Here is a 14584-nt window from a genome sequence, read left to right as displayed (position 1 = left end):
CATTCTTTGTATAACCTCCTCAATTTCTTCCACTGCAAAATTCTATTAAAAAAATCTTCTGAGAGCTGTTTGATGATTTGCCAAAACTAAGCTCAGCCATAAAATTTTCAGCTTTTGCACAAAGTAGCACGGCTAGGTTTATTAGAGTAAGGTGACTTTCATCCTCCTTCAAATTGCCTGATGCAAAAATTTAACCAATTACTAATTCATTAGCAAATGCTGTGCAAAAAAATTTCAATAGCTGATATCCTAAGTCTTACATTGGGGGTAAGTCTGATTTTTATTCAACAATATATATTTCCTATAACAAATTATTTATTTTCATTGTTGTATACAGGAATATACTCCCTCAAGAAAAGACAAAATATGGCAAAACTGTCCCCTTCCTTCCAACTCCCCTGGCACACTACACATACTCTATTAACAAGCATTTTATTTTACTTCTTTAAAAATAATCAGTTTAGGTATTTTACATTTTCCCATGCAATTGTTCTAAACGGCCTTTTCAGTAAGTTAGTCAAAAGGCTTAACTATTGAAATTAGCAAACTCATTTTAGCTGAAGGCATGTGTTTAAGTGGAGCACACAGTTCCTCACCCTCAGGGGTCCTCACAGACTTTGGTTTTGAATATTTAAGCAGTCATACTGGTTATGCCATTCCATCCGTTATTTGCTAGGCTGCACTAATCACATCAAAGCCACTGGAGACATGATTTAATCAGTCCACCCACAGCAAATGTTTTATAAAGAGTGTGCAATCTCTCTTAAAAGACTAGATTTCTAGAATTAGATTATCTAGCCCAAACTTTTTTTTAAAGAACTCTTTTAAAGATAACTTTGAAAGATGGTCATCCAGCCATTGCTTGAGTATGTTAAGGAATGGGCAATTTCTTACTAATTTATGGGGCATTTTGTTTCAGTGTTGGGTAGTGCAGAGTCCCTTCATAAATGTGCTGGTTATGGCCCCTGCAAAAGTAGAGCTCATATCTTCCTTTTTCTCAGACCCATTTCTTAAATATTTTAAGAAAGGATTGCTTCTTCAATATTTGAAGGCAATATAAGGGGTGGAATCAACTCTTGGCGTATTGTTGTCTTCATTTAGACTTTTTCAATATTTAGACCAGCTATTCAGAAATGGTGGCTGAGGAAGATTAAACATCTTGGAGGTGGCCAATCCCGTTTACAATGAGTTGAGGGCAAAGTGGAAGGAAAGTGCGTGGCGTGTTGTGGCAGACCTGGTTGGTCACTGCGATGCCCAGAAGGCAGGCACGGGGAGAAAGGCACAAGTCTAGGAGAAGAAAGGATCTGGGAAGCAAAAATTTACACACCTCAAAGACAGGCTGTCCTGGCAGTAGCTGATCCTATACACAGCTCCCTGAATGTTTGCACTTGGACCTTGAATAAGCACTGCTGTGGAATTGATAGGTTCTACCAGAGAAAAGGAGTTAATGGTACACTGTGTTGGAAAAACCTGGAATAAATAAAATTAAACAGCTTTCTTTATTGCAGGATTTGTCAGTCTTTAATATATTGTGCTACCAGTGAGGGGTATAAAACATCTTTCAACCTGACAAACTTTTTTTTATTTATTTATTATTAATTTTTTTATTTTTTTAAGCAGCTTAGGTCTATTGGCTCATCTTCATTGTGGACAGCCAGCTTCTATGGGCTTAAGGGTCCTTAATAATTTCCAACTAATTGAAATAATCTCAGGTTCAAGGAGACAGTTATTCTATGCCAACTCCTTATGGAAAATATGAATTTGTATTAATTACAATAGTTGTTATCAAAACTAGCTGTACATCAGAATCACCAAGGGAGAGAGTCTATAAAATGAGATATCTGGGCCCTATCTCAAAATAAGAATCTCTCCTATGGACACCTGGAGTCTACATGTTTCACAAGTGTCCAGGTGCCTTCTATTCAGCCATTCTGTCACCAACATGAGGTCATTTGATCTATCTTTATGCAGTGAGCAGTGGAGTAGGGTTAGGAGCTAGGGCTTCTCCAAAGACCTAAGTCACATGTTGCCTGCCACCTGCTCTTGGCCTTGGATAAACATTTTGACCTTACTAAACTTCAACTTCCTCATCTACCTGATTTAAACCTTCCTTATAACATTTTTTCTGAGGATAAACATTCTTTTTAAAGTGAAGTACTTAATTTACTTAATTTGTTTCATGGCTCAGACTGAGTTCTTACACAATACTTGGGAGCTATTGTGATGATTATTTTCATAAGTATGTTAAAGTTAATTAAATATAGCCGAAGAGAATAAAATGTTTAGTACAACTTCAAAGTGATTTTTGTTCAAATCAGGAGGGTCTTCTAAAAGCCAGGTATCTCCTCCTTCCTTCTGCAAAGGACACCTGCAGCTCAAAACAGTTGGCTCAAGGCTCCTTTTTTTTTTTTTTTAAGAAGTCAAGCTTAGACTCCAGCAATGGCATAAATTCAATACAATTTGAAAAACTCCTGTACTTTATGGTAAGTGTCACTTAACAAAAACTGAAAATTGTATTCATAAATGTGTTTCAAGGATCCCACCTAAAGAGCCCCTTTGCCAGTTGCCAACTAGAAGTTTTGATTCTGCCAAAGTCATTGTTCACTAGATTGTTTCATGGTGCTAATGGTTGGGAGCTCACCAGCTTCTGAGGCAGTAAATCTCATTTCTGGAAACATCCACTGGGAGAAAAGTCTCTTACGGTGGGAACTCTGGGTCCTGGAAGAGTTTCTTTTCATCAGAACAGAGACAAATCTCTCTGACTTGGTGGGCAGTTTTCTTTAGCTCAAAGAAAATTCTTCTATGTACTGCTGTCATACTGGGTAGAAATGAAGTTTAATTCTGTTGATGGGATTAAGTCCATTTAAAGAGATTGAAGGTATGTGTTACTTGCATTGGTTTTTGGAGGACTTGGTGATTTCTGTTATCTCTTTGAAGTGCTTTGGTTGGGCTATGAAAAAACAAAAATATTCACAAATGACAGTAATTCAAAGACACCATAATTTACCAAGTACAAAAAGGCAAACTTGTCTGAAATGTACTCAAAATCTGGCCAATTTGGCCTTTTTTATTCTCTTGGCTTAATTTATAGATTTTATTTTACAAAGGTCAGTGTTCTCTATTTTGTATTTTCTACTTTTTTTTTAAATTTTTTTCTTTGTCATTGGCCTTGTGACTATACCTTTAGTTTGACATACAAAATGCTCAACCTATTTTTTTTTCCCTGTAAAGTTTTCCTCCCACCAATGAAAATGTAACTGTAAAAAAACCTTGGAGATAAATTTGGTTAATTCAGCTGGTTGTTTTCCATTTTTAAAAGAATAGGCAGGTGCATTTACTGCCATCTGGTGGAGCATTTTAGAGGAAAGAAAAGTTGCAACTAGATTAGTTAAAACATTAAAAAATACTTAACAAGGTAAAATCTCTTCATCGAATCAGAATACTATTTAACTGGAGCCAAGTCTAATTAATCCAGACCCACTTGGAAGTTAAATTAATCTGAACTGGAGACATAATTAGCATTTAACCTTATTCTTCTAGTTACTAATTTATTGTCCCAACATACAGGGCAATATTTATTCATATAAGTCAAATTTTGTTGCTTAAACATGTAGGTAAAAGCCAGGAAAACCTAAACTAAAAATTTTCTAGCTTAGATTTCAAATTTTTTAATTTTACATATTAATGTTTGTAGTCCTCAGTGGATTAGCTTCATTTTTTACTTTTTCTTTTAAAAATTCTCACATAAGTTTTATAGGTTGGTCTATTTAACATCCAACAAATAAAAATTAGGTCCATTTTACTTTGGTGTTTCCTCACTGTAGATTCATTTTCTTTCCAAGTATTTTTTTATTATTCCTCTCCTTTGTTCACGAATAAATAGTGAAGACTCTGGTCCCAGTGTTGTCATCTTCCTGCCAAACACCTCAGGCAAGCAACTGTACCGTTCATTCTCAGGTTATGCATCAGTAATCACAGGGATTTACTTGTTTACCTAAAATGGTCTTTTATAATTCTGCGACTCTGCGAACTTATGAACAAATTAAGTTAGTGTGAGCAGTTAAATCCAATAGAAGTGTTAGTGTTTTTCTCACAGCACTAAAAGGTAATAGAAGTGCCTAGACTTCAACTCAGGCTGAAAAAGTAGCCTTCCCTCTTAAACCATACCACATGGGCAACTGCCTAGTTTATTATTTAAAATTTGTACCACATTTATTTTTTCTTTTATTTATCAACATAATGAGTGTGTATTTGGTTTGGGGGACATAGTCATAAACGAATAAGTAAATACCATTGGGGAAAGATAGAAAAAATAAACATGAGTACATACGTATATAATCTATGGCATCCTGGAATGTTTATCAATGAGGAATTCTAATCTAGCATGATTTCTTACTTTGTCTCAAAAAAGAAATAACTTAGTTTGACAGCCAATAGCTTGTGAAGTAATTTATTTACTTTAAGGATGCTAAACATTTCCAAAAGCATCTGTGATTTTTGAGAAAAACATAGATGCATTTAGAAACAATGGGGAATATGGAGCATTGCTGTCCAATGAATAAAGTTATGATAAAAGAGAGGCTAGGAAATCTGGATTGTGTTCTTTATTCCTCTACTCTGATTTTCTAAGACTTGCAGGAATTTACTTTGATTCTACATAATGTCAAAAACATCCAAAAGCAAAATGAAAAAGGTTTTAATATCCTTTAGACACAGCTTTCATCTATCTGTACTTCAATTTTATCTACACTAAGAAAAGAAATGTCTGTTCCTTATCGACTGAGAAGAGATTTTCATTAGTTTGAATTCTTTAGCTAAATTGATCCCATTGCAGGAACAATATACAACTTCACTATGGGAAAGAGGGTTTTATTGCCATCATTTTAGACCCCTTATCCTCCTGTTCAAATATAAAATCAACTTCCTACATGAAGTAAGTTTGAAGTAGTTGTAATAATAGAGGCAACTAGGAACAGATTAAAAGAAAAATGAAGGAAAATAGAATTAATATTTATTGAGTTGTCCAAGTGACATGCTAGGCCATTTTATGTATTTCATGATGGGAATGCTGATTTGGGAGTCAGAAAACCTGGTTTCAAGACCAAGTTCTGTCATTCACTGGATTTGAGATGCTAGACAAACACATATCCATGTCTGGGCCTCAAGTTTATATTTATGACAATGATCCATATTCTTGAGAAATAATCTGACTGAACCTCTTAAATCAAGGTATCACTTGGATTTGCACTCAGCCATAGCTGAACTGAACTCTTTGATGGACACATCACACCTAAATCTTACAAAAACTCAATGAAGCCTTACTAGACTCAACTGTGAACCAGGCTTGAATAATTGACCCACTAAAGACAATGGCTTTGACAATAGACTAAATAATAATTATACTGTACATTCCATTTGCTTCATATATATTTTTTTTGCTAAGCACTGCAATTGTCATTTATTATCTCAAATTTCAGAACAAAACCTCAAAAGTAGGCATTACTAGCTCTACTAAAGGAAACCATTTCTCACAGAGGTTAAGCAATTGTCCATGGCCAAGTGATTGTAAAATGTCAGAGATGAGATTCAAACCCAGGTCTGCTGAAGTTCAAAGCCCAAGCTCTTTCTTTCATAGATTTAAGCCTCAGTGAATTCTTAAGCTTGGCTGGTCATTTCCCAACACCAGGGCCTCTGGCAAAATTGGAATTCCATAGGTTTTCCAAAGTAGTATAAAACTTTTGGAGAGCTCTAGGAGAGTATACTTTAAATGCACAAGTATACACTTGTTTGGAAAAGACAAAATGCTTCCTCAAATGGAATACTAGGCAAAGAGATATGAATGAGTTAACATTTGAGCTGGGCCTGAAGGAAAAGTAGGGTTGACAGACAGGATGATAAGTAGAGGCAGATGGGAAACTTTGACATATTCAGGGGACACTGAGATGTACTTACCCACTGAAGTAGAGGGAGTTGTGGGCAATCATATTCAAGGAAAGGACTGCAAAGCAAGACTGAATGTGTGTCAGTTATGTCCCAAGCCCTCTGCCAGATTCTTTATAGCTGTCATTTCAAGGCCCTTTGAATAAGGTGGGGATTGTCAAGACAAAAGGGTGTGTTTGAATTATTTGATGATGAGGATCACTGAAGTCTTTTGAGCAGAATGTAACCAGATCAGTGCCAGGTTTTAGAGAGATCCGTCAGTCTTCTGATAAAGGTCTTAATCATATAGGGAAAGTTGAAAGTAGACCTGCTAAAGCCAAACAGAGTCCTAATCCATGGACACATGTGAATACTTTGGATATACAAGTGCTTTCCTCTGTCATACTTCCTAAGCAATAATTGGCATTTTATTTTCAGTTTTAGGCTTATTCATTTATTTTTAATTTATGGCAATACTTTGAATAAATAATAGCTAATATTTTCTGATCACTTATTTATGCACTAGAGCCTATTCTAAGTGCCTTATATATATATATATTTTTTTTTCTCCATGGATATAAAGGTAGGCAGTAGTCTTACTTGACAGAAATGGAAACTGAGGTTTAGACAGATTGAGACAGGTGCCCAGGACCGCAAAGCTAGTAAGTGCAGGTGCTGCCATTTGTACTCAGCTGTGAATCGGAGACTTTGTTCCTAACTACGGTGGTACAAAGGAACAGGCCAACTGAAGACATACCCTGCCATTTTGAGAAAAAACTTAATACTTTTTAGTGAAGTGGAAAAGTTGGCTTTTGAGACCTGGATAGTAAATGTACTAACATAATGTTAAGAGCATCCCTGATATCAGTCAGACAGCTGCACATAACTCTTCAGTAAAGAGCCAATAAAATGGCCCCACTAAGAAGAAAGAAAACTTCAAAACTCTATTTAAAGGAGGTCCAGGGAGAGTCGCTTTGAAAATAGGAAGTAGGGCCAAATGTATCATCAAAGCACATCACATACCCATTGTGCTTCCAAAAAATCAGATCCAGCTGAAATTGCTGAGGAGACTTGCGGAGGAATCTCTGTGCCAGCATCTGGCTGGTATAGCAATGCGGCCAGATAAGGAGAGAATGTGCTGGCAGGACTCACTCATTCTGCTCCCCAGTGCAGCTGTTCTGAGCTTAAAGATAAGGTTGAGTCATTAAACTCAATTTGCTGCTAAGGTGACTTGTTGAGAGCTGAGGATAATTGCAACTGAATCTCAAGTCTCAGTGTTAAATCATCTCTAAAGTGGTGTTATCTGCACTGTCTGTGGCTCCGTGTATAGTCGTGGAGGCCAAAGTGTTCTCATTGTGCTTCCCATAACTGCGAAAGATCATACGGTTGTTTCAGGTGGCCTTATGGGGTGTCAGTATTTTGGTGAATTCACCATTGGTCCAGTTTCTGGGTATAGAATACTGAAGATCAGTTTATCATTAGAATAAATTGCAGTGGACCTTTATTCATGCTACCCAAATGCACAGGAGGCTGATTTATAAGTGAGAATTCAGTTATCAATTTAAGAACATCAAATCCTTTTTGAATGATTTAGAAGATAAATAATGGGAGGTGGGTGGCCAAGTGGAGATAGTCTAGATTTAGACAAAACTGTTTCTGAGAACCTAACTTAGGTGGATGACCTTGAACAACATCTTCACAGCTCGGAGTCACAGTTTCATCTGAGAAAAGGAGGTGATTTTATGTCATAAGATTAGTTTGACTCTGGACTACTCTGCCCAAGGACAAGGGGCTGCTGAGGCTGGCCCCAGCGATCACAGCTGTGTTATTTAATACACAGGGTCCTGAGAGAAGTAGCTGTTCAGGTACGGGCATTCCCAGGTTTCTCAATCTGATGGCTGAACCATAGCAGTTTCAAAGGACCTCTCTATTGCAGAAAACCCTAGACTGTCACAGTTTTCACCCTAAACTACAAAATTGTCAACATATTAAGTAAGGACATTGGATTCAGGGTCTGGCCTCAGGGATAGAAGAGTGGCAACACAAGGCAGAGTATCGAGGGCAATTTCAAATGGAATCCTGTGCACTGAACCACCTATCATCAATCATCATCATCATCATCATCATCATCATCATCATCATCATCGGAGAGGAGTCTCTGGTGCTTCTGATCCAAGCCCTAACAGTTGACTCTAATCCCTGTTGTGTGACGAAGCAAAGTTGTTATCCTTCCTGATGTCTGAATGGCTAACTTTGGGCAACTGTCAGAGACCAAGTCAGGAATGCAAGGCAGGGTCTACCAGCATTCGAGTAAAAAATAGTAATGAGGCTCTAGGGGAGTCTTGAAAAGTATCCCAAACTCACAAAGGGCATTCTTACTAGTGCCAAGTAAGGTACCAGCCGTATGTTTAATTCTAAATAGTGTTGGCCCTGCGCCCTCTCTCAATTTCTCAGCCTATGGAAGTTACATGCCAAGATTTCTCTGAACTTATTCCTCTTTCTACCTTCAAGGGATCCTTTTTCTTCATTTTTTTTTTAATTTAACATTGGTAACCTCTGTTAGGTACCATGATGGTAGTGTAACACCTACTCACCCACACACAAAAATCAATCTCAAACAAAGTGATTAGACCCTAGTAAACTTCACTAATGGTTTTTGGAAATGTGTGAAAGGAGAGGTTCACATATTAGCAATTGGAGAAAATAAGTATAATGGACACTTATCTCATTCCTGAATAGTTCTTTATTTATTTTTTCTTCCATTCTTCTCCTTCCTCTTTATTTATCTTTCCAATTTGGGATGGGAGTACAAGCCCCACAAATTACTCTTTTTTCTCAGTCAAAATAGTTCTCTTCCATATCAATTATAAGGTCATTTGCTGATGTTCACATCCTCTGCTAAGTTCTCATCATAAGGGAGCATAAGGTAGTCTTTGAGGAACATTTTCTCCCTGAAAGAAATTCTTATGTGACCAATAAAGATAGTAAAACAAATTTGACTTTATGGGCTAGTGACCAGGATACTGGTGCTTAAATGATTCAGAATCTCTCTTAAACAATGACAAGTAAATACTTTATAGATTTTTTAAGAAGCCAATTCTCTTCTTTTCTTAATTCCAGCCAATGTCTTTACTAGTATAATGTTACCTAATGACAGTCAAGTAGTCAAATTTATCTTTCCTTACATTCATTGAATTTCAGGTGGATGGCTTAGCATGTAGATTTTTAGAAAATACACTGTTCTCACCAGCAATACTTTTAATATATCTATTATAGTAAGATCCTTTCTAGAATGAATTCCAAGAGAACAGCATTTCTTTTATCTTGTTCTCTTTTTGGTTCGGTTTCTGAGAATGACTTTTAACCTTTTCCTTTGATTCTGAGAATGGCCCTTACATAGAATTGGTGACTCCCTGTGCCCTGGCCATTGTTTCCAGGAAGTATTTTGACAGTAACTTTTGGTCAAACTAATTGTTTCTGTCAGTCTCAATAGAAGCCCAGTTGACAGGGATTCAGAAATGTCACTTTTGATTTTGTTGTGCAAAAAGCAGTGATTAGAGTAACCAAAATTCCTGGTGTGACTCTGCCAAAAACAGTCTGTCCTGTGTAGCAATGCAGTTCACTTTTGATATGCCTCATCATGGTGGTGGCCAAGTGTATTTTTAATAAAAGTTATCTTATTTGACCACATTAAAAACAAAAATCTTTTATAGCTGAATTAGTATCCAGGCATTGAAAGCAAGGAAAAGGTAAGGAATAAGTAGAGTAGCCAGTAGGTTAGAACAAAAGTTAAGTATACTTATTGTACATTAAAGTTTTAGCATAAAACTGAATTTTTGTAGAAGTTTTCTTCTGGTCTATACCTATAAATCTTTTGGGTGGTTTCAAATAATTTGTATATATTTTACCTTAGAAGTCCCTGGAGTTGGGAAATGTCTGTGGAGACAGTTGTTGCAACATCACGAAAGGAAATATGAATATAACGCAGAAAACGGCTCAAGCATGTCCCAACAATTTGCTGCTGCCAATGAACCAGGGTGAAAGCAATCCTTTCTTGTCATCCCTGTAAGTTGAATGGTGCATTCGCTGACCAAAACTTTGTGAGTATATGTGTGTTTTCTGGGGGTGGGCGGAGATTTAAATAGAAAAAATGTTAATTATTTGGTGGATTCATGAATACTAATGGCGGTGCTACATTATGGGCTATTTTCTAGGGGAGAAGTAAGTCAGGACCAGGCTGTATGCTGGGGAAGGATGGGGAAAACAGCAAGACTGCTTGCTTCCTGCCTGCCTCTTGGGAAGGAACCAGGCGACCAAGTCATTGAGTGAGTGGGAACCTGCTGTTATGACCCTAGGAGATGGGTATGGCACAGCTATCCTTTTGGAAAGAGTTCTTCTCAGGGTCAGGGGGTACCTGCTGGGTTTTTAAGAAGGAAGTCTAGCACAAGCTAATACCAAGAACTGAGAAAAGTTCTTGTTGAGATGGGTAGAAAGAAGAAGGATCCCAAAGCCTCAGCTCCCCTAGCTAGCTAGCTGAACCCTCGGGGCTGGTTTCTTACTTGCAGAGAGCTAGAAAGTCACAGAAAAGCAAAGATCTTAGTAGATGGGATATTGAGGCTGGTTCTTTGTATGAAATCGGGTAGATAGGGAGTTCTAACTTGATGCTCATCAACTAAAATTTCTTTCTGAACCTCCGGGAATATTTCTAGACCCATGTCACACATTTACAAGGCCTCCTAATACACCAAGGGCCTTCATTCCAGGGGTTCAGAGCTTGAGTGGGAGATATTCGTGCAGGCATAGATCCAAGTTGTAATTACCAGAGAACTACTATATATATATATATATATATATATATATACATATATATATATATATATATATATATATATATATATATATTCTTATTGATTTCAGAGAGGAAGGGAGAGAGAGAGAGAGAGAGAGAGAGAGAGAGAGAGAGAGAGAGAAACATTAATGATGAGGGAGAATCATTGATTGGCTGCCTCCTGCACTCCCCCCACAACCCAGGCATATGCCCTGACAGGGAATCAAACCATGATCTCCTGGTTCATAGATCTATGCTCATTTCCTGAGCCACACTGGCCAGGCCAAAGAACTACAGTTTTGATACAAATTATCATAGATTGGTTTTAATGTATTGCAAATTAAATTATATACCTCTGCATAAAAATTAAATGGTGAATTCTTAGAATTAGCTCAGATTGCAATATCATCTTTATATGGGCTTTTTGTTCTTTTTCTTTTTGATCCTAAAGAAAAGTAAAGAACACACTCTTCTTGTCCCTGGGTTGAATTTCTTATGACCCAGGTGCACAGCTTGTCATGTAGGAAGCAATAAGTTATTTTAACCATATACATCCTGCTTTATTGCCTGGGATACCAAATAAGATCATATTCTTTTTCATATTCAAACTAGATGATGCTGAGTCCCTATACCACCTGTTGCAAGACTATCCCATTTCTTTGTCTGGGATCTCTCTCTTGTGATGACTCTAACAACCTCAGGGATATGTTTTTAGTCCAAGTTAATCCAAGGGTCAGGCCTGGTTACTGTTTGATTTTTTGACTATCTCTCCATCTTCTATCTCCAAGATAGAAGAGTCATGGGAAATTGGACACAGACGAAAGTGTTCAGAGAAATTCTCCAGAAGCTGGGTGAGATCTGGAGAGGCTGAGGATATAGTCTTCCCTGATGACGAGTTCAGCCACTTGATACAACTACTTGGCTCTCATTTTAAGCTCCTGCAGCAGTAAGAGTGAGACTAAAGAATTATGTTGGCATTTTGAAATTGTCTCTTTTAATTTCTCTAAGTCCAATTTAAAGTTTTCTTCAGATAAATTGCTTCATTAGCATCTATCCATGTACACAATGTTTTTCAGGCTTTAAAAATGAAGGATGTCAATGTTGAGGTAATCTATCTGATTGGGAGATTATCTTGCCCCTGAACTACAAATCCAAAGAAAGCAACAAAAAAGAGAGTAGTTAAGCAGAGGGACATGTTATGTGATTCCAAGGAGTGCCCTTTGTCATGAGGCCTGGGGGAAAATATTTTCTTAGGCTCACAAAGATGAGAGACTTTGATCAGTTTGATTCGACTTTAAGATGTTAGGGCTTCTGAGTTCCATATGTCTCTGTGGTCATCAAGAAATCTTGCACAGAAAAGTTTTCATCAAAGGCATCTGAATCTGGAATTAGTATAATTCACCCTCCTATTTGATGGGATGGCTCTAGAGGAGATGTAGGTGTAGACAGGGAAAAGGAAATAGGTTGAGAAGTACTTTAATAACATAAATAATTCTAACATTTATATGCAATTGAAAATAAAGTTACATAAGAACAAACCCTCAGTCTTTTTCATTTCTGAATTCCCCCTCAGTGATCAACTAATCTCTAACTAGCGTGGTTTTGAATATCCATGTATTTCCATATTTGCTTTTGAATTATTTCCCAAACAATTTCTTTTACACTATGTTTGCAAATAAAATCCTCACTTTCATTATATAGGAATCAACTCCTCTAAAAGGTCAATTTTGGGCAATTTGTTTTATTAAAACAAGTTTCTGAGTCTGTGTGTCCATGCAGCAAAGGAGACAGGCCTGTCTTCCTCGTCTCCCCTCCCTGCCACCCCTCCCCCTTCTTTTCTTCCTGTCATATTGCTTTCTGCCACTGGAAGGAAATTATAAAAAGACTGATTCAGAAAAACACAGCATTTTAGTATTTTGACTTTCAAAATATTTGTGAAATCTTCAGGGGCCAGGCCAGACTTGAATAGGGGCATTGCCTGATTTCCATGGGGAGGTGAGAACCCCCTGGCTATGACGCCTTCCTCCTCCTCTGTTTCCCACCCCTCATTCAATTTCTCTAGGACAAAGATACTTTTCTATTCATTCCTAAATTTTCCTTTTATTTACCTTCGTAAGTCCTTTATTTTGCATAGAGATGAGGAGATGTTTTACTGTTCACATCGCTGTCACGTGCCAGGGAACTGATTTATCATATGTGACACTAGAAAACATAAAGCACTAATTTATAGTCATGAAGTTCTCGTCTGTGCTTTCTAAACGGATATAATACAATCAGTCTATCTAGGACATTCCCGAGGCCTGTCATTAGTGGTATTTTATTTCCAACATAAGTAGGAAAAAAATAGTACTATATGAAAGGTAAAAATATTGCAAATAAAATTGAATTAAATAGTTTTCAGAAAAATGAAAATTAGAAGAATTACTAAGTGATGTTTTAGTTTCTAAACTTAATTCTATAATACATCAGTAGATGGAACAGAAAACATTGGCCTGAAATTTGAAGATTATCACAATATGCTTTTCAGGTGCCAATGAAAATTTGTATTGAAAAAGGAAGAGCAAACAGAAATCAAAAACACTTGCCAGTAATAACTGGGCACATTCAACTACAGAAATCTGAAAAAAAAAAAAAAAAAAAAAAAAAGCCTCACTTAAGAACTTACAACATACCAAATGTTTCTTGTTTTACATGTCCTGTAAGTTTTTACCATAGCACATATCTCAACTAAACCAAAAACAACATTCATCTTTTTAAGTTTTCATTCTTTAAATGAATGCCATAATATTCAAGACCTGCTTGTGAAGCCAGATGGGACCGAATAGTTTAAACCTCACTTTCTTGGAACAAGCTTCCCTGAGCTTCTTGATTTGGCTCAGCATGCTCCCCTGGCATGTTCTTCTGAAGCCCTCTGTACTTCCCCGTCATAGACTTTGTACAATTGCAATGTAGGCAAATATTTCCTGGCTGCTCACCATTAGACCAAGCCCCATGGTGGAGATGCTGCATGGTCCTGTTCCCACTGTACACCCAGGGCTGAACACAAGACCTCCCTTATATAGACACTGTACTTGCTCAAAAAATAGGTGGATGAAGGATTTGTGACTTTCACAGTCATCTTTCATGTATTTGAATAATTTAAAGTTTCCATAAGTAGAGAGGGATTGCTTCTTCTGAAGGGACTTGGCTTTGGGGTAAACCTACTAAGCTAGTTGAGGGTATCACAGCATTGGATTTTGTCAGGGGTGAATGCTCCTTTGTATTTGCAATTATAACCTGGAATTAAAAATGGTGAGTAATGTGAGCTAGAGTATTTATGTAATGAGGCCACAACTGGATTTATTCTGTGACAGCTTTTTTAACTCCCAGCAGAAGCTACAAGCTGAGGAAAATAACGATGCTGTCCACCATGAAGATGAGAGCAGCCATTACCAGCAGCTGAACGGTCATAGGAAGCTTCATTCAGAGTTGGAATCTGATACTAAACAATTTCCTATCTCGGCAGGGCAGAACCAAATAAACTGAAATAGGGTAAGAAACCCTTTTGAAGGGTGAGCTTGGAAAACAGCCTGTTGGTAAAAATGCCAACTAAGTGGCGGACAAGTCTGGTTTTCTGGAGTGTTGAATGCTGGCTTTCTTAAAATACCACTCTAAAAAGCCTGATGATCCGGCAAATCTGAGATTATTATTCACAAAGTCAAGGAGGGAAAAGTCAGGATAATTTTGAGGCTTTAAAGTCTGGTTTAAGGGTTAAAATTGGGACAGAATCATGATATAATTAAAAATTAATGCTGTACTCAGCATGGGAGTACAGATATCCAGGGTATGGAAACAAGT

At 37.2% G+C, this 14584-nt stretch overlaps 1 protein-coding gene across 1 annotated transcript in view; it reads right to left on the bottom strand.

Moving 5' to 3' along the window:
• Positions 1-12875: 12875 nt before the first annotated feature.
• EPM2A (EPM2A glucan phosphatase, laforin) overlaps positions 12876-14584 on the bottom strand; it is a gene marked incomplete at both ends in the record, with an annotated part of 290693 nt that continues 288984 nt past the window's right edge. Inside the window, one exon of the transcript XR_013996164.1 lies at positions 12876-12949. The remainder of the gene's footprint in view (positions 12950-14584) is intronic.

The sequence above is a fragment of the Myotis nattereri genome (genome assembly GCF_964212035.1).
Source record: "Myotis nattereri genome assembly, chromosome: 6".
NCBI classification, from domain to species: Eukaryota; Metazoa; Chordata; class Mammalia; order Chiroptera; family Vespertilionidae; genus Myotis; species Myotis nattereri.
The sequence above is the reverse complement of the archived record's forward strand: the minus strand, read 5'-3'. Positions and strand labels throughout refer to the sequence as shown.